Source organism: Cricetulus griseus, chromosome 5 (assembly GCF_003668045.3).
Source record: "Cricetulus griseus strain 17A/GY chromosome 5, alternate assembly CriGri-PICRH-1.0, whole genome shotgun sequence".
Taxonomy (NCBI): Eukaryota; Metazoa; Chordata; class Mammalia; order Rodentia; family Cricetidae; genus Cricetulus; species Cricetulus griseus.
The window spans coordinates 178,328,642-178,344,888 of record NC_048598.1 but is presented as its reverse complement, the minus strand read 5'-3'; the positions used below and the strand labels follow the sequence as shown (position 1 = coordinate 178,344,888).

General features: G+C 40.5%; 1 pseudogene; it reads left to right on the top strand.

The window, feature by feature from the left end:
• The first annotated feature begins 15,126 nt into the window (after nucleotides 1–15,126).
• On the top strand, nucleotides 15,127–15,574 carry LOC118238987 (annotated as a pseudogene).
• Nucleotides 15,575–16,247: the final 673 nt, after the last annotated feature.

The following is a 16,247-nucleotide window of genomic DNA, read 5'->3' as shown; positions in this document are numbered from 1 at the left end:
ACTTACAAAGAATCAGACCTCAAAAGGTACAAATTAGAAGGGACCGTTATCAAACTCTTAACAGTCTTCAGAAGCTACTGGGAGAAATATCTCAATTACAGACGATTATTGGTGTGGAAGGACATGACTTAAAGCATTTAAAAATGGCACTAAAAGGTGATAAGGACTTAAACAGTCCACGAATATTATCGGCTATAGCAGAAAAAGAGCTACAATGGGTAGAAAACAGAATATTGGATGCGCATGTAGATCGGATAAACCTTGATCTAGACTGCATTCTGGTCATCTTGCCATCCAGAGAATACCCTTCTGGGATTCTGATGCAGAGGGAAGACACTATATTGGAATGGATATTCTTGCCACATAAGCAGAACAAAAAGTTAAAGACGTATATAGAAAAGATTTCTGATTTGATTTTAAAGGGCAAATTAAGACTTCGTCAGTTGACTGGGAAAGACCCAGCAGAGATTATAGTACCCTTAACTAATGATGAGATTTCCTCCTTATGGAAGGATAATGAATATTGGCAAATAGCTCTCACCGACTTTTTGGGAACAATTAGTAACAACTATCCCAAAACTGACAGAATTAAATTCATAAAAAAGACGGTTTGGATTCTTCCACGCATTGTAAGACAAACTCCCATTTCTGGAGTTCTTACCTTCTACACTGATGCTAACAAAACAGGTAAGGCTGGTTATAAAGCAGGTGAGGTAAGTAAAGTAGTTCAAAGTCCATATACATCTGTACAAAAAACAGAATTATATGCAATTCTTATGGTGCTCATAGATTTTACAGAACCTCTTAATATAGTTACTGATTCCCAATATGCAGAAAGAGTCGTCTTGCACATAGAGACTACAGAATTTGTCCCTGATAACACTGAACTAACCTCGTTGTTCTTACAGTTACAGGAAACAATCAGAAACAGAAGTAACCCACTGTACATTACGCATATCAGATCCCATACGGGTCTGCCAGGCCCACTGGCACAAGGCAATGATGAGATCGATCGTTTATTGATTGGCACTGTGCTAGAAGCCTCGGAATTTCATAAAAAGCATCATGTAAATAGCAGGGGTTTAAAGAAGGGCTTCTCCATCACTTGGCAACAAGCCAAGGAGATAGTGAGAAACTGTCCTACTTGTTCCTTTTATAACCAAACTCCACTGCCAGCAGGATGTAATCCTAAAGGCCTTCGGACGATCTGGCAAATGGATGTTTTTCACTTTACAGAATTTGGAAATTTGAAATATGTGCATCATACCATTGACACATTCTCAGGTTTCCAATGGGCTACTGCTCTCAACTCTGAGAAGGCTGATTCCGTTATTACACACCTACTGGAGGTGATGGCAGTTATGGGCATACCGGCACAGATAAAAATTGACAATGCTCCAGCATATGTCTCCACAAAAATGGAACAGTTTTTCAAATATTATAACATTAAGCATGTCACAGGTATACCATACAACCCTACAGGACAAGCAGTCGTCGAAAGGTCTAACAGGACACTTAAGGAGATACTCCATAGGCAAGCTGGTAAGTCGAAACCCCCCAAACATAGATTACATAATGCCTTATTAACGCTAAACTTTCTTAATGCCAATGACAGTGGGCAGACAGCTGCGGAAAGACACTGGACTACGGAAAAAACAGCTGAACTGAACCAACCAGTGTATTACAAAGATGTGCTGACCTCGGTATGGAAACCTGGACATGTATTACGTTGGGGTAGGGGTTTTACATTTGTCTCCACAGGAGAAGAAAATCTTTGGATACCATCAAAATTGATCAAGATTCGAGTTGAGGGAGACAACCCCCTCGACAAGGATGACTGACAGGTATTTTCTGAGGAACTGCCCTCTATAAGTCAAAGGACATTACATGTATGGATACTCAAGGAAAGAACGTAGCTATAACCATCGAACAAAAGGAACGTGCTATACGGTAAAAATTTACAGCTGTCTCTCGAATAACTCTATGTCTATTCATTTCCTAGTCCCTATTCAACTAAATCGAGACTGGATTTAGAGTTGGGTTTGGCTTTCCTACTCTAAAATCCAAGCATGTTATTTAACAACATTTAAAAGTTTCTGTGTTATATCAAGAAGCCAATTGCTATAATACAGAATAAATAAAGAATAAGAGGACTATCTTTGTTTTTTCTTGGCTTTCCTTTTACACCCTCTCATAATCGTTGTTAGTCAAGGTTCGTCAAGGTACCTTTCCCGGTACACATACATAAACAAGTGAACATTTCTCTGATGACACTTATGTTTGAGTCCCATACAGCCATCAAGACCCAGCCTGACAGCAATCCCTACATGCTCCGGAAAAGGAATTGGACTACACCTTCCCGACTACACTGGATTCAACTCACTCCGTTTCGACTGATACTCCAACCAGAACCTCGAGTAACGACTTCAATCAAGTTGAGGATTTCAACGTAGATTTTCAATCAAACAAATCATCTAACATGGACTAGACATAACTCATTAGAGACTTTCCCTGTACTAGCATTTTTTTCCACAGGGCCCCCACATGACCATCTTCGTCCCTTTTCAGCAGGAAGTAACCTAGAAGATGCTACGCCCCCATTCCCCATTATTGTGTATTAGGGTAGTGTAAGCCTAGTTAAGAATGACCTTCTTATTGTTTAGAGTTGGGATTGGAAGAAGGTGTTCAAGTTAGACACTTTTTCCACATGACTTTAAGACTTAGCTAGAATAGACATAGGATGTATCATAGCAGATTATTGTATATTCTTGTATTCCACCCTTATGATTGTTAGTTTTGGATATTTTACACTATTAAGTTTTAATCCTCTCTTAGACTAAAAGGGGAATTGTAGGGAGTCACCCTAGCCCCGCCCAATAGTCCTGGGGCAGGTACCAGGTGGACCTGGGGACTCGCCCATAATGGCGGGGTGAAGGAAAGCCGGAATGACATAAAGGGGCTTCTTAAGGGACTGCACGTGGGGACGGGGGCCCTCTCTTTGTTCTGGCCGCACTGGCTGGGTTCTTAACCTAGCTCTGGCCTGTGTTTCACCTGGCTGTGCTTTGAAATAAAGAGACCTTAATCCAATACTAGCCATTTGGGCAAAAAAAAAAAAAAAAACTGCTCTTGCCAGATTGTTTGACTGTGTGCTGTGTAAACTTGACATACAGGATCCACAGGAACGTGACTGCTGAAACCAGATGAGACATTGCTGCAGGGTTCCTGCTACGTGGAAAAGTCTGTCAGACATTCTGAAGGACACAGAGAAAAATGAATGACAAACTACCAATACAGGCAGACAGCTTAAAATTTCCTGATTCACTGAGAAGACTGCCAGACACAATGTGGCCTATAGGCAGAAAATGGATGCCCCAACATTACAGAGGCATGTCCAGATTATGAGATGTCTTTGTCAATTCTAGAGTTTATAGACTATTCTTCTATGGTCTTTGAAGCGGTTGAAGACAGATAGTTATGGTTTTCCTTAGTTATGATAAAAGATAAATTGCATATAAGACATTAGACTCACAAAGGCAGAATAAATGATAGAATACTTTCTTTAAATCTTGCTAAATGTTAATACTAAACGAGATACTAAAATTATAGTTCTTGCTTCATAAGTGTTTTGTTATATATAATTTGTTATATATAATTTGTTATATATAATCTGTAAAGTTTAAACCTCTTTTTATTTAGACAGAGATGAGGAGATGATGGGAGATGTCATTTTGTAAATATGTTTGTCTTATTGGTTGATGAATAAAACACTGTGGCCAACAGAGCAGCAAGATAGGCAGGTTTAGGAGATGTGGAGGATTCTGGCAAGTGTAGGCAGAGAACGGTCATCTTGTGATCCCAGGGAGATGAGGACATGTGTGAGTCGTTCTCCACTAAGGTAAGACCATGTAGAAATTCTTCAATTAATAGAAATGGGTAATAATAAAGATAAAACTAGCCAATAAGCCAACCGTTTATAATTAATATGATGTCTGAGTGTTCATTTGGGACCAGGCTGTCAGGAAGGAGTGCTCATAACATTTCCCAAATCCAAATTGTGGAGTGTCTCTGAGACAGGTCTTTGTTCTGGGCACAGGGAGCCACCATGATGCTCTGACCATCAGCCAGTGACCAGCATGCTGCAGGGAGACAGTGTTCCATCAGGGGGCGCCAAAACTCAGTGGTTTCAACTGTATCCTTGAGCAGGTGCACAGAAGGCCAGAAAGCTCTTCCTGTGAGCCCTGGCTCCCTCTTCCAGCCCAGTGTGCAGAAGAAACTGCAGGACCTTGCAGCTGGCAGGACCGCACAGTACAAACGTCAGGTTTATGTACACAGCACTCTGGTTCACATTTTTTTGTTTCCTGTCTCACTCCCACAGTTAATGTTTTGCACTATCTTATAATTGCTTGTCCTGAGGCCACACTATCAGCACAGACCACATGCACATTCAAACACCACTGGTTTCTTCACTTCTGATTCACTTTACCTCATTTGTGAGACACCCCTAATATCTCTACTTTCTCAGATGCCTGTTCATTGCAAAGCTTCTTGATGACTCCAGGCCCTGTATGTTTCTATCGGTCAATGTACTGTTGCTCTTTGTGTCTCATTACAAGCATCAAATGTGGGAGGTAGGTAGAGTCAGATTCCTTTAATGTCAAGCAGTCTTGTTATTTTGGGATTAGAAAAGAACAGAAATGAGTTTGAAATGAGCAAGGCTTCTCATGGGATTTCAAATTATCCAGTGTGTATGGTCTCTGCTGCAGTTTCTTCATTGGAGTCTTTATTGTCTGTTACAAAACTACAAGAAATGAATCCAGAAATTATATTAAAGGGTGACATTTTTCACATGAGTTGATTTATTATTAAAGTAGTCTATAATCAAATTATAATAATTCTGGTTATTTGTCAATGTCTTTGCATGGGTACATGATCAAGACTCTAGTTGCCCAAGAAATCAAAAGAGTTGGCTCCTATGGAGCAAGAATTCTTTGTATGTTGAGCTACTTGATGTTCTAGAAATAAAACTCAGGTTTTTTGAAAGTCACTACATTTGTTTAACTGCTGATCCTCTCATCAGATATCTAAACTGTTCTGTGTTATGAATCTGCTTCACTATTTTTATTACAATATTTTAAAAAAAATTTTATATTAATACAGGTACATCATTTCCTCCAAACCCACATAGAACTTCTCACAATTTTTAATATTTATAATATTTATTACATGACATATGTAAAAAGAGAGCACAGAATTCATAGTTTTAAATACAAATGAACCTTATTTCCAGTCGCTTCATCAATAATGGTAGACACTGACATGGGAGTGCAGAGGACCACAGAGTCCAAGAACAGCAAACATTTAGAAGTGATGTGAGTCAGGGAAGGAGAAATGCAGAGGTCTCAGTGTGCAGACACCGTCTCCATTGGAAAGGTTAAGGTTGCTGACTCTCAATAGGACGGGGACGTGATGAATAGAAGACAAAGGCCTCTGCTGCCCTGTTGAATGGAATCAAGCAGTGAGACTGTGAGATGCCCAGTTGGAGCTGTCCCTGTGCAGACCCAGCATAAACAGAAGCCTTGGGGGTCAACAGAGCCAGTGTGAAATCATAAACACCAGATGCTGCAAGACATGGTGTTAGCCACCTGGAGTCTTGGAGCCTTGTATATTAGATATGCATTCAGTTTTGTTTATGGCCTGGTAATATTCAAATGTGCTCTATGCAAAACCTTTAGAGTAGAAATCTGAGGCTCATCTCCCTCACCCAGCAAGGGAGTGCCTGATTAGTCTCAGAAAACTACAGATCCCCAATTCCTACAGCATGGGGTGGGTGTGGAGGCTCCCTTTTCGGGATGGGCTGGATCAATACCAACACTGGGAAGACAACATATGCTGATGACTTCACTGGACAGATTCTTTTCTCTTTGGACTCCTCTGTCAGCACTGCATATCTGCAGATCAGCAGCCTCAAGAATGAAGACACGGCCATGTATTACTGTTCGAGATACACAGTGTGAAAACCACATCCTGAAGGTGTCAGAAAAGCTCAAGGAAGTGGTTCTTCTGTGCCCAGACAGCAACAGAGGAAATATCTGCCTTCCTCCATAACTAGGATTATGACATTAGAGATTAGACACACAGGAAATTGATGTCTGTTCTTTGGTTGAATATTCACAGTTCTGTGTTGACAATCCAGCCACACGAATAGGAGAGGCAACATGGTATAGCATCATTAACGTGGTATACACCCACACTTAGCCAGGCATTGGTGGTGCTCACCTTTAATCCCAGCACTCCTAGGCAGAGGCAGGCAGATCTCTGTCAGGTTGAAGCCAGCCTCCTCTACAGAGATTGCCAGGATAGGTTCCAAAACTCACAGTTAAATGCTGTCTTGAAAAACCAAAACCAAACCAAAACAAAAACAAAAACCTACTGTTGTCATAACATATCTTATATAAATGCAGTAAACTTTTAACAAACAATTCTGAAACCATGTTTTGAAACAGTAACCTCAGCCTCTATCATGCTGTCATAGAGAAGAACACTCCGGTGATCTACATGCTTACAAACGAGAGTGCAAAGAAGGAGAAGACAGCTCTGCTGGGAAGTGCTGGCCTTCAGAGCCGCCACTTTTGATGACAAACATCCACAGACACCTGTGCTTGTATTAGGTCTGCTTAGGAGCCTCTCAAAGAATGAGTGTATTCCAAGATAAAACACACACTTATCTCAAGAACTGAGTATTTATACCTGCTCAAATGTATGGTACAATGTTAAAACATGCAAACACAAAAGAATGATATTTTCAAAAATCATCACTGAAAAAATAATAAAAAGGAAATTTCCAGTACATGATTAAAATATAAAAAAAAATCTTTAGGGAGAAATAACTAAATTTGAGTCTTGAATCTGGATTTCAGCTCTGGTAGATTAGATACGGGTGTTATGATCCCAGTTGTCAGTTCCAGGCCAAGGGCTTCTTTCATCTTCACTGAACATTTCCAGTCACAATCCTAAATTAGTATTCCTTTCTTTCTAGCTTTCAGGTTCAGGTGACTTTATTATACTACACAGACTTATCTGCATTGTTGGAAATTGTGTTTATCTTATAGTTCATAATGTGCATGTTATAAATACAGTAATTGTCTCCAGAGAAGCCTGCTCATACTGTCATCAATTATAAAACCAAGACTTGTAAATTCTTTGTTATTTCAATCTCCTATATAGTGTTTAATTTTCCTATAGAAATTTTTAAACATAAAGATCCAGTCAATATTCAAACTCCCCAAGTTCCTACATTGTAATTTGTAGAAACCTTGTGACAGATGCCTTTTCCTTACTATGTGAGACATCAGGTGAATTACCTGAGGAAACCCGTTGTCTAAAGGGAACATCTGTGCTGACAGTGATGACATCTGTTTTCCAAACATGGGTTGTTCCCTCTGCCAGATATCACTCTGCATGGAAGGTGCTGGCTGTGTCCTCAGGTCCTTCTCTCTTTTTCTGGATCTCACTTCCAGAGCTCAGCATCCTTTTATTTCAAGGCATGTCATGGGTGCTAAAGACTGCCAGACTATGTAGAAGCCGAGTGGAAAGCAGCTGTGGAATAGCAGAGCAGAACCTCAGGGATAAGAGCAGGATTGCATCACTGTGTGTACACACGTGTAACCTGTAGGCAAACATTAATCTGTAAAAATATGCTGCTATCAGGGTTCAGATGCTCTTCATTTGATGTAAACAGGATCATCGCTCAAATGCATTTCACTCCCATAAAAGGTTTCCAGATTTAAAATTTTCTAGTGTCTCGTAATCTTGATTTTATATCTCTGTGTGTAAATTTATTTGACTACCTATTCAAGGCTTACTAAAAGTGGGGATGTTAAAGCAAAGTTAACATACAGTGTTTGTTTGCATGATATCTCTTCTGTGCCCAGACACAACCTCAATGTGAGGATGCTCAGGACCAGCAGGGGGCGCTGTAGACCCAACTTTCTCCAGGAAAGAAACTATAGTAGGCGAGAGAAACATCTGGAGAGTGAGGGAGTCCTCTGAGACCCTAAGGTTTCCTGTCCTGATCTCAAGTAACTGCAGAGACCATGTAATTCTCGTGATGTAGCTACTGTGACAAGACTCCTAATAACCCGCTGCGTTCATTAGGATGAAAGGTGCCTGGTCTGTAACAAGAGGTTCAGAGCTTAGGTCCACTGAGTCTTAAACCTCAAACTTCAAGCAGGTTTCAATTTATTGTAATGTTTATCCCCAGTAAACAACTGGATCTGTAGAAGATGGGTATGAGTGGATACTCATTCTCAAGTTGAGTCATTGGCTAAAGAGCCCTCATGAAAACCCACAAAAAGGTACTGCTAGTTGCTCCCCAAAAACTGATAACACCCTATCATTGAAGACACTACTTTATATTTCAGTGAACAAAAAGAAGTTGAGCTTGAGCCCAAGTAAAAACTTCACCTCTCCTGAGGAGCATTCACAGTGTTGGATGCATTTAGTATGTTATCAGGCAACAAATATGTTTATCTTTACTGTTGATGGGGAGTTGGCAGAGAACAACAAACGAACACTGTGTGCAGATGAGATACTTGGGAGCCCCAGGGCCTAAAAGGGCGATCTTCAATAACCTTCACCTCAGGACCAAGGAACCAATATAGGGGCAGCGGTGGAAAGATTGCAGGTGCCAGAGGTGATAGAGGACTCCAAAGAAACAGTCTCCTCTGGACACAAAGGACTGATGGATGTATCAACTCAGGGAGACTGTAGAGGCAAGCACACAGTGCGCCTATGTGCAAACTGACTGGGTCCCAGTGCTGAGAGGAGAAGTGGACATGGGCTACCACATCTAACCAAGAAGCTACCTGAAGTTGGTACCTAATGGCATAATTAGTCTTTTTCAGATTATCTCCCTGGTCTATATGCAGACTCTTGAAGGTGGGCCCTATTTCCAGGAGTTGGATAAACAAAACTAACACAATGGCATATTTGTTCAGTGATTGTCTTATTCTTAAATACCCTTGTTTAGGATTTTTTGTCTTGTTATACTGTTTATTGTGTATTTTCATTCCAATTTTGTGCTCTCTCTCTATCTCTCTCTCTCTGTCTCTCTCCTCTCTCTCTCTCTCTCTCTCTCTCTCTGTGTGTGTGTGTGTGTGTGTTGTGTGTGAGTGTGTGTGTATGAGAGATTCACTCCATAGCTCACAGCTAATTGTGTAACATTTAAGAGAACCCTCTGAAGCAGGCAACAGAAATTTGCTCTTCAAAGTTTGTGTGAGGAGATACCATACCTAGAGGACAGTAAGGATTTCAACTGACATAACTTTTCCATTCACTGCAACCTGATGGAAAAGCAAAAGCTAATGGATTTTAATAAAGGTAGATTTTCCATATCCAGAGACAATTCTAAGACACACTGGATATTCATGTAGGCAGTTTGTGCTTAGTATATGTGTTATTTACTACTGTGTGTGAAACACAGTGAGTGGTCATCTTTGGGATTCCAAACATAGACACAAACCTCCCTGCAGGAGCGCTCAGAACCAGCAGGGGGCACAGATCACACATGGAGGGGGGGACAGTGCAATGACAGGTGCAGATAAATTTGGGCGCTGGTGCTGAGGTCTCAGCTGTCACTTCATAAGGATTTCCTTGTATATTTCCTGCACTTGCGGTCTCTAGCTGCCTTGAGATCTGAGGGTGGAGCTAGCTACTACTTAAACACAGAATCCTGGCAGTGGTGAAACATACCTTTAATCCCAGCGTTCTTTGCTCACACCTTTAATCCAGGAACTTGGGAGGTGGAGACAGGAAGAGATAAAGTGGCATGTGGACAGGATCTCAGCCTTTTTGGATGCAGGAACAAAGCAGGTAGGAAGCAACTGGCAGCTATTCCCCATTCTCTGACCGTCTAGGTTCTTACCCTGATCTCTTACTTCTGGCTTTTATTGATTAAAATTCATGAGAAGACATTTCAGGTGCTTCACTTCCAAACGCCACCTGAGTTAGCATATTTGCACGTTCCGTAGTGAAGACAGGTGTCTCTTTGGCTTCTTTTCCCCAGTGGGATTGGGCTTTTCCTGGATTCCCCTCCTCAGACTTCTGACAGGCCATTAACAGCAGCTGTGTGTACTCACCAGGCTTTTCAGAGCCTGCCATCTCCACTCAGAGTCAATAAGTATCACATTTCACCATCAGCAGCAGCAGATTTGGAGGACCGTGGGTGTACTGTTTTTCTTATTGGTTGATAAATAAAGTACTATTGGCCTATAGAGAAGCAAGTTAGTCGGGACTAGGAGTTGAAAAGGATTCTGGGAAGTGTAGTAAAGAGAAGTCGTGTGATCCAGGCAGGAAGTGACATAGCAGGCCGACAAAGAATATAAACAGAGACAAGCAGGAAATCGCTCTTTTCTTCCTCCTCTCTTCTCTGTGGAGCCACCATGTGATCCCAGAAAGAAGACACATTCTGCCACCGTCCTCGGTAAGTCCTTATACATGTATAGATTAGTAGTTATGGTTGATAATTAAGCCTGAGCTAGCAAGTAATAAATCTTAGTCATTGGCCAGCAGCATTGTACCTAATAATTTCTGTGTGTTACTTTGGGTTCATATGTGGCAGCAGGGATTGGGCGACTTTGAGTAAAGATTTATTGTTACAGAGGGAATTAGTTTAAAAGATTTTTCCACTACAAAAAAAATTAGAAACACCATTATGATGGAAGGAGTTATGTCACTGTATGTGTGGTTTTGAAATGGAACAATTAATGAGGGGATAATTAACTTAGATAGAATCCATGTAATGCCAGTTACTAACATTACTGAATTGATCATTCTTTTCCCTTAAAATGTTGGCTGATGTGAGTGCCAACTTGTTCAAAATGAGTGCCAAGATACAGGTCTTAGAGAGTTAATAAAGAAAGTAATTCCATTTTGACTAAGTTACAAGGTTTAAGAGATATTCAGACAAATACAGAGGAATTGAGAGATACACACTCAGTATTACATTATAAGATTGGAGAAGAACAGATCAAGGTTTTCAAACAACCAACCTTAATTTATCCAGTCACCTTACAGGAACAGCTGCCAAATGGCAGATATCTCCCAGGCTGTGCAAGAGCTAACTGGATTAATGCAGGAATGATACATTTGTGGAGATTTAAGGAAGGGGTAGTCTCATATGGTATGCATTTACGTTTTGTGAGGCAAATGTTAAATTCATAGTTAACTAGTGGCAGAATTATCCCACAGTGACTGGAAAGACTTGGCTACAGCAGTATTGGAGCCTGGTCATCAACTGCAGTGGAGAACCTGGTGCGAAGATGAGGCTAGGACCATTGAACACCAAAGTAGGGATAGAGGTACTGAAACTTCCCAAGACCAAGATCTTGGAGAGGGCAATCATGCTAGTGTGTGTGTGTGTGTGTGTGTGTGTGTGTGTGTGTGTGTGTGTTGTGCACCTGTGTGTGCTTCTTGATTTTTCTTTTTATTCTATTTAAGATTGTTTACATTTCATTTTATTTACCAGTTTAATTTCTAAAGAGAGAGGGGGCAGGGAAGAATGATTGACCTTGGAATGGTGGAGAGATGTGAGCACTTTGGGGGAGATGAGAGAAGAATTGTGATCACAATGTATTGTATGTAAATGTTATTTTCAATGAGAAAAATGTTACCAAGCTTGTATCCCTCTTGTGTCTTATGGTTTAATTGAAATAAACAAATGCTAGTTTGCTTTCAAAATAGTCTTGCCACTACTTTGCCAATAAATGTCTCTGTCTTGACAGGGAAGAATTGTAGTAGGAATAGTACACAGCTGGGAAATATTTGATGAAGATAAAAATTCTGACACCCCCTCATCCATACACCCAGGAGTCTTGTATATTGAGATATAGGAATTTAGATTTCTTCAATTTGTAATATTAAGATATTTTTCAGTGACAAATTTCTCCATGCATGAGTAAAACTTTATGTTCTATTCTGCTTCTTCTCTCTTTCATATTTAATCCTCCTTTTTCTTATGTATATATAGACATATGTATCTATATTTACATACCTATATATACATTATACACATTCCTAAATATATAAATACAGGCTTCTCAGTTCATATAATGTTCCTTGCAAATATGATTTATTGGATTTTTCTAATGGTGTGCTCTTCTCTCTGACGAGTGTTTCTCAGACACACAGTTCCTTAGCTGTCTGTGTCGCTGTGACTAGGCTTGAGGACAGGGGAGCTGCCCTCCTTTTGTGTTAGCATACCTACTGATGCCTTCATTGTTTGGGTCACACTTCAGCAGACATGTTGGTAAGATTTAATGGTTATTTCTTCTTTAACCTGTCTAGGAGAGAGAATCCTGCATCAAATAAACTGTTCTTCTTCATCATGAATTTTTTCCTCACACTGTTGAGGTGATCTCTGAGCCTTAGGTCCAGGAGTTATGCTGTAGATCTTCAGTTGGGGCTTGCCTGCACAAGTCCACATCTTTCTATGTTAAGGTTCTCTGTAATGGTCACCAGGTGTTGCAAAGAGAACTTTGCTTGATGATGGAGATAACTTATCTGTAGGAAGAGGATAAATATTGAGAATGTAATTAGAGGCTATGTTATTTAATAAAGTGGAAGTCATCGCTCTCCTCCAACACATATGACTTGATACACACTGATTTTGTCTAGGTTTCCAGAACGAGGCATGGAATTCTACTTACTGAGAGCGATAAGTCAGAGCTTTAAGGTCTACTATTATCAGGATTCCTAACTTTGTTTTCAATATCTTTTTTTTTGGTTTTTCGAGACAGGGTTTCCCTGTGTAGCTTTGGAGCCTATCCTGGCGCTTGCTCTGTAGACCAGGCTGGCCTCAAACTCACAGAGATCCAACTGCCTCTGCCTCCCGAGTGCTGGGATTAAAGGCGTGCGCCACCAACGCCCGGCTATTTTCAATATCTTTTTAAGAAATCAGTTTCATGTTATCTTCTGGTTTTATTGTTTTAGCTTTCTACAAAATATTTATTTTAATCAAATTGTTCTTGAAGTAGTGTAAGAGAAACATCTTTCCGACAAATCCCCAAGTTTATATTTGTGCTCCCATCTTAGTAAATATACATGGAACATTACACTATCATATTTTGTTCACTATCTCTATCTTTAATAGAGAAATGCCTTTATTTAAGTAACCAGGTCCTTCCACATTCTGTCTCCAAGCCAGACCCAGCACATCTCTCTGTATAGACAGTGGGCTTAGTGCCCAATGTTCTTCTGCATTAGATGAGAGTCCTACACATAGGAAGTCATCCAGTTTCATGGTCATGTTCTAATTGGTGGTCTCCTGAATGAACTCTGCCTGCCTGACTGTTACCTGTGAACACTGCAGATGCCTCTAGATCTTAGGGTGGTTGGATCATTTCCTATGTGAGAGCTGCTGTGAGAAGCTTTATACATTGGCATGTGAGATTTCTGTGTATCCTGTTGTATTCCACATAGGTTGACAATGTTTCTTCCTGGTGATGTCATCTTTAACTGAAATCAGTATTAGCAACTAAAAATTCTGTTTTGATTTTTATTGTCACTGTATAATTTATCTTTCTAATATTTATTCTTCCTGTTTATGCTTAAATGAAATTTGCTTTGGAAAATATATACTAGACCTTTTATAATTTTCATCCAATTAAGATGACAAATTTTTTCTACCTGTTGTTTAATGGCATGCCCAGAAACGTTAACTGTGGTGGACTTGCTTTAACATAAAGCATCCAACTGCTTACTTCAGTTACTTTCTTCTTTTTCATCTTTTTCTACCAACACTTGTTTTAGTTTAGATTGCTGCATTGCATGTCCTTTGAAGAAATATTTAATGATGCCTTAGATATCAATTTCACTGTCTGTCTTGAGGATTAAAGAGTGATATTAAGTTATCTAATTCTACCTTATTTCTCTCCACACCTCCAAAGATACTGTTTACATTACAGAAGTAACAATATTTCCCTGTAATTTCACCTATTTACTTTTCTTGGCATAAAATATAAAAAGTGGTTATCATTCAGGCTTTGTCTTTCCTGAGTCAGTGTTTGAATAGTGTGTGTGTGTGTGTGTGTGTGTGTGTGTGTGTGTGTGTGTGTGTGTGTACTCCTGTGAGAGTGTGTTTTTATGTGTCGGTACTTGTGACCTGCTGGAGTCCATCTTAGATCACTGTGTTTGAAGATAGGTGATTGATATCAAGTGGATTCCTTTTCAGATATTTATGCCTGAGATTTTCATATACACCTGTTTGTTCACTTTCATATTGGGTTTCAAATGAATCAACTTTGACAACCTGTGTTCCCTCTCTGCTTTCTTTCTTGCTCTCCTTTCTCACTCCTTTTGTTATGGAATTACATATAGAACCATCTGGAATTTGCCTCACAGGTGACCTTGGGCCAATGGTGATCAATGGTGTCCTCTGTGGATTAAAACTTCCTGGCTCTTCTATTCTCTTTGACTGTTTCTTCCAGCAGGCTTTCTTCCACAAGGGTGAGTCACTCCATCAGGCACATTTTCTACCGTGATCCTGAGTATCTCAAGAGAGGAGGTTGGAATAACTGTGGTTGGTACATAAAATTAAATGAATTTAATTGAAAAACAATACTAAAAGGAAGAATGGAGTTTTCAGACTCAGGAGGCAACTACACTTAGGGCTGGAGCTGACTCAGGCAGTGCTAAGTGCATCAGGGCTGAAGTAAACACAGTGAAAGAAAATACCTCCAGAGCATGGAACAGAGCAATGCCCACTGCCCTATATAACTCAGGACATGAAGAACGGGGCTGAAATTAACACTAAAATGGATCTTTGGTTTGTGAGTATTAAATGAAATAGATGATAATTAGTGTGTACCAAAAAAACTTAGGATGATACAAAAGTCTCCTTCCATTGTCTTTACTGGAAGACTTCCCTGGCACATTTACAGATATACTGTGACGTGCTATCTTTCTGTGCCAACTACAGAACTTGTTATAGAGCAGGAAGACATGCAAATAAGGCATCTCCCCTCCCATGATAACCAGCCCAGTGCTGACCCTGAAGCTCAGACAAAGGAGCCCAACCTTGGAATCTCAGGTCTTCACACTCAGGGATCAGCACTGAGCACAGTTCACACCATGGATTTGGGGCTGATTTGGGTTTTCCTTGTTGCTCTTTTAAAAGGTGATTAATGGAGATGAGATACGGAGTGTGTTAGTGGATATGAGCTTGATGGAGCTTGTGTGGCATTTTACTGACAGTATTCTCTGGGTTTGCAGGTGTCCAGTGCGAGGAGCACCTGGTGTATTCTGGGGGTGACCTGGTACAGCCTGGGGGTCCCTGACACTCTCCTGTGTAGCCTCTGGATTCACCTTTACTAGCGACTTGATGAAATGGGTTCGCCAAGCTCCAGGGAAGGGACTGGAGTGGGTTGCAGACATTAATAGAGATAGCAGTGACAAAAGGTATGTGCCATCAGTGAAGGGACGTTTCGCCATCTCCAGAGACAATGGCAAGAGCGCTCTGTACCTGCAAATGAACAATCTAAAGACTGAAGACACAGCCACTTATTACTGTGCTAGTTAAACAATGATGAGACTTAAGTGTGAACCCAGACATAAACCTCACCGTGAGGCCGCTCACGACCACCAGGGGGCGCAGTGCACACACAGAACACAGATTCAGTCCAGGAGATGATACAGAGGTGATTATCTCAGGTGTCTGGACTCCACTTTTCCTTGGTGTTTCAGGGAAATTCTCTCTACACGTGTGCTCTGAAAGGATGCAGTGTCCTCAATACATCACGTCTTCTCCTTGTACTATTTATAAACGAGGCACAGTCCCCCATGCACAAGATAAAAACTGACAGCTCTGATGACACAAAGGACCCTGACATAGCCATGGAAATCACATGATAAGGAATTCCATGGACATTCTTGAGTCTCTTCTTACTCTATGCAGAGCCTTGGTCAGATTTCTTGATTTTAATGCTCATGAATGTGTGTTTAAGGGAAAACCAGGAGGAAGGTTGTGCAAAGATCATTAGACCATCCACCCTGGCAGGTCTGGAACCTCCCCTCTCTACTCTCCCTGAGGACTGTGCACTTCAGTTCAGATATGACCCAGCTGTGCTTTTAGCTAACTCTGTTCATTACTCCATGACTGTCATCTCTGTTCACATGGAAAATTGTATAAAATGAGCCCATCAGGAAAAGTTCATGAGAAATGAGATTAAGCAAGAATCTATTTACCTAGAAAG